The sequence below is a fragment of the Arachis duranensis genome, chromosome 10 (genome assembly GCF_000817695.3).
Source record: "Arachis duranensis cultivar V14167 chromosome 10, aradu.V14167.gnm2.J7QH, whole genome shotgun sequence".
In the NCBI taxonomy this organism is placed as follows: domain Eukaryota; kingdom Viridiplantae; phylum Streptophyta; class Magnoliopsida; order Fabales; family Fabaceae; genus Arachis; species Arachis duranensis.
The window spans coordinates 57194491-57199920 of NC_029781.3; positions in this window are offsets into that span (position 1 = coordinate 57194491).

The window sequence follows — 5430 nt, forward strand, 5'->3', positions numbered from 1 at the left end:
CGTTTAACGCCAAGTTACGTCGTCTATCCTTGCGCAAAGTATGGACTATTATATATTGCTGGAAAGCCCTGGATGTCTACTTTCCAACGCCGTTGAGAGCGCGCCAATTGGACTCCTGTAGCTCCAGAAAATCCATTTCGAGTGCAGGGAGGTCAGGATCCAACAGCATCAGCAGTCCTTTTTCAGCCTAAGTCAGATTTTTGCTCAACTCCCTCAATTTCAGCCAGAAAATACCTAAAATCACAGAAAAACACACAAACTCATAGTAAAGTCCAGAAATATGATATTTGCCTAAAAACTAATATTATTTTACTAAAAACTAACTGAAACATGCTAAAATCTACATGAAATTACCCCCAAAAAGCGTACAAAATATCCGCTCATCATCTACCAACTCTTAGCATTGCTCAAATGGCTTGATCTGTTGGTTCAATGCTGGCATGTTATGGACTACATAGTCCAACTTTTCTTGAGTTTCTATATCATACTCCATTCTGTCCAAGTTTCTATGCTCTCTAACAGTATGATATATATTCTTCCATTGATAGAGATTTTGTATGTACTCCCCATACTTGGCTTGGCGTAAGGACAATCTATTAAATGATTCTTGAAAGTCTGTGGATTGTTCCCTTTGCCCCTGCAAGATTCTTGCTTGAAACTCTCTTTGTTGCTCCAACATCTTGAATTATAAGCTTTCTTGCTTCTCCATCATTTGCTACTGCCAATGCTCTTGTTGCTCTTGGGCTTTCAAGTCTAGCTCTTGTTGCCTCAAGTAGTGCTCTTGTGCTCTCACATAGTGTTGAGACATTTCTTCAATGGCACTTTGCATTTGGCTCAAGTCTATTGTACCAGAAGCTTGCTCTCCATCCGCTTGTGGTTTCCTTCTCCTTCTTTGATCTCTTTTCTCTTCTTGGGTGTCAGCAACACCATCCATTCTTTGCTTGGTAATCCATCTGCTTCCTTTTACATTCTCTGTATCTTCATCCTCAAATAGTACCCATGCTCTTTTGCATAGCCTTAGAATAGTGCTTGGGTAACCAAGCCTACTTGATTTGCTAGTATCCTCAGCCATTTCTTGAATGCTATCTGCTATGATGTGTGGAATATTGATTTCTCCTCCCCTCATGATGCAATATGTTAGAATTGCTCTCTTGATTGTGACTTCATATGTATTTGCAGTAGGGAGGATGGATATTCTCACTATCTCATACCAATCCTTGGCTTCTGGTATGAGATCCATTCTCTTCAAGTGGCTTGGGGTTCCCTCTGAGTCCCTTTCCCAGTCCTTACCTTCAAAGCATAACCCACCCTCCAGTCTTTCATCAGAGCCGCATTTACCATAGGTTATCACTCTCATTTGTAGGACTCTCATGATGGATGATGGGTTGAAATCTACCTCAACCCCCCTGACATAGCTCTTATAGGGAGGGTTGTCTTTGCTTGTCCTCACAGCATTTGCATAGAATTCCCTTATCATGATTGCACTGATGTCAGTGAGAGGTTCACACAAAAGTTCCTATCTCCTCTCTTTAGTTATCCTTCTCATAATGGGATACTCTCCCTCTTTCAATTTGAACCCCATCTCTGAAATGACTTTCTTTGATTCCATCAACCTATGATATCTTGATTCATGAAATTGAGATTTAAATCTCTTGGTATCATAGGTTGGTGGTTTGGCTATAGCTAGTTCCTTTCCTTTCCTTCTTCTAGAACTTGAGGAAGCCATGAGTTAGGAAGGAAAGAAGGGGAAATGAAAAATGAAAGATGAACTGTGTTTAGGATACGGCTTAGGATGGAGGGAAGAAGAAGTTGGGTGCTGTGTTGTATTTTTGGATTAGAGAAGGGTGATGTGAATGTTACAGAGGGCTTTTATGAAGAAAGTAGTAGTATGTGGCTTAAGAAGTGCTACTACCAAATTTATAGAAGGGGAGGTATTGTTGGAGAGAAGCATTGGTTTGGTCATGTGGCAAGGAATAGTGAGGATTGAGCAAATCATTGTTGAGGATCCATGAAATGGACGGCCTGCATGTGAAGATGAGTGAAGACAAGGATTGCTCCTCCATTGGCTACATGTGGTTCGGCCTCCTAGATGTTAAACCATGCAGATTTTGTTTCCAAGAGAGCACACTTCCCTAAGCACATGTGACTCCCTTTTCCATCTTGTGATAACCGTACATGCCCTTTATCCTTTTCTTCAAATTTCACCATTCCTATCCACATGAACCAAACAAATAGTAAGCTTAAACATTAAATTTCATTTGGTGGAGTAGTATATATATAAAAAGAAAATGTTGTTATGTGTTCCTTATTTGTGAATAACCAACCATGTCTCTTAGAAATTGAACAAAATTTTGGTGAACACCAAACTTGTTTTCTTCTAAGTGATCTATATAAAATCCAATGAATATCCATCACAATTAGTATATTCATTATAAGGAACATTTTATTTGCTACCATGCTACCATAAACTCATAAAATGATGCAATGTATGGTTTATCTATTCATGAATTTGAGCCTTTGAGTAAAGATGACTTTCTTGAAATTCATAGCATACACAGACACCAAACTTAAGGTTTGGCTATATACTTAAACAAAATGAATGAGTATATATCTTAAGTTGGTTTTATGATCATTTATGCATGGAAGGCTAATTTGAAGTGCCTTTAGGCACGCCAAACTTAGGAGTCTTATATGCTTGAAAATGATGTCTGCAGTTATCAAATCTACTCATGAGAGCTCAAACTTATGCTAGAAAAACCATTAGTTATTGAAATTAAAGCAAAGACAAGAATCTTAAATCATGGGCTGCCTCCCATGGAGCGCTCTTTTATTGTCACTAGCTTGACATTGGTCCCTTGTTAGGGTGGTTGATGATTATGATGCCTCAGTTTGTCTCCTCTCACTGTAAGCCTTCTTCCTGTACGTTGATGGTCAATCTCCACATGCTCAAGTGAGAGTATCGTGTTGATGGTGTAGTAATCATCAGTTTGTGGATCTGTCTCTAACTGCTGGTATATCAATCTCACTCTGTCCGCTTTTGAGAATCTTTCAGTTGGTATTATTTTGTTCTTCCACCCTTTTAGGACCCTTTTCTTACTCTTCTTTCCTTTCTTCACTTATCCTTCTTTCTCTACAGCAGGTGTTATGTTGGGGGCATCTGATGCGTGAAAACTTGTCTCTCAACAAATTTCCCTTCGGTAAGTATACCGAATTGTCGTCAAGTAATAACTCACAAAAGAGTGAGGTCGAATCCCACAGAGATTAACGGATTAAGCAAACAATGATTAATTGATTATCCTAGTTAGATGAATCATATTGGAGTGATAAGTAACACGGAAATGTAAATGGCATAAAAGTAAAGAAAAGCTATAAAGTGCAGAAGAGTAAAATGGCAAGAAAAGTAAATGTAAGAACTAAAAATAAAATGAACATTGGGATCAAGAGATATTACAATCCTCCGGATCAAGTTCATTCTCATCTCTTCCTCAATCAATGCATTCATTGATCCCCTTGGCAATCTTAAGTGATTGGATCCCAATTCCTTGGCAATCCAATCTCTCTAAGCTTGAACAATTGCCCAATTCCTTGATTTAATTGCTCATGAGAAGAGATGAAGTTTGGTCACTGATTATACCACACATATTCATAGATCAAAGTTTTGGTAGGATTACATGTCACAATATCCATCTAACCCCCAAACTAATCCAATGTGAGAGAGCATTTCTAGCATGATTTCCTCATTCCTCTTCCAAGGTTCAGAGGAAATCCAAGTATGAGCAATTTCTCTTCCAAGACAATTACCTAATTGAATTAAGATCGAAAGCTCTCTAGTAAAATCAAGAGAAAAGAAAGAAGAAGAAGAATAAGAACTACAATTGATCCATTGAATCACAATAGAGCTCTCTAACCCAATGAAAAGAGTTAGTTGGTCATTGCTCTACCAAAATAGAAAGAAAGAAAGTGCAGAAAAGTAAAGATGAAGATTAAAACTAAAATTGAAACTTCCATATTCATAAATGAAAAGTACAAAGAAAAAGAAAGAGAAGGAAAAGTGTGTGAGGGGAGGGAGTCCGAAGACCCCTCTTCAATCCCCAATTTCCCAGCCTTAGTCCAGCCTATAACCCTCTCTTCTCTCCCCCATAGTTCAAAACTACTCCTATTTATACTACTCCTCATGATCTTCTAGTGAGTTCTTCAAGTCTTGCATGTGGGCTCTGGACCTTGAGTTGAAGCAATTCTCATATTTAGTGGGCCCAGCTTGCAGAGAAATAAGAATTAGGCTTGGGCATTTAATGGGATTAACGTTGGGTAATATTTTGAGTGCGAGGACGTTAGTGGCATTCACTTTTTCCACTAACGTTCCACCCTTATATATCCACGTTAATTCCAATGTTAGAAATCTTAACGTGACTTCTAACATTTCTTACTCAATCCTTGGCCAACGTTAATGTGACTCACTTTTCCCATTAACGTTGGCTTGTGCCCCTTTCCGCAAACATTAATGGGAATCACTTTTCCCATTAACGTTGCTTGCCTCTTGCCCCTACGTTAGATTTCACATTAGCTTAGCTAACGTAGCTCTTAACGTGGGTCTCTATCACCTTCGAGAGCGTTAGTGACACTCACCTTTGTCACTAACGCTCCAATTGCCTTAAGTACCTATGTTAGAACCCACGTTAATTAAGTTAACGTGGCTCTCAACGTAGTAATGAAGCCATCTCCCAGCGTTAGTGACAAAAGTGAGTGTCACTAACGTTGGTTCTTTGAACTCAACTCCACGTTAACTCTCACATTAACAATCTTAACGTGAGAGTTAACGTAGGCAATGCTAATGATCCAACGTTAGTGACAAAAGTGAGTGTCACTAACGTTGGCTTTGTTGATCCTCTTCCACGTTAGAGTTCACGTTAACTAAGTTAACGTGACTCTTAACGTGGGGCATTGCCTAGTTTCCCAACATTAGTGGTGTTCACTTTTACCACTAACGTTGAGAAGAAACATAATTGGAGCTCATGTTTCTCGTTAACGTAGAGTCCTCTTTTTCTTGTACGTTAAGTACCACGTTAACTTAGTTAACGTGGTTCTTAACGTAAGCTATGAATGGCTTCGCAGGCATTATTAGTGATCACTTTTCTCATTAACGTTGCAAGCTCTTTGCCATCCCATGTTAGTAGTCACGTTAACTAAGTTAACGTGAATGCTAACGTGGTTCTTCCATGCTTCATTTGTCCTGAAATTAAAGTGCATCAAAGCTCTAGCTAAAGTCATGAGATTATTGGTGCACGAATTTGTGTGAAATTCTGGCAAAAATCTCATGAAATCATGCAAAATTCACAATAGTTGCTTAAATGAAGGTGTAAGTGTATTTTCACCCAAAACTTGCCTTATTCACTAGGAAAATGCATGAAACTACCCTAAAACAGTAAAGAA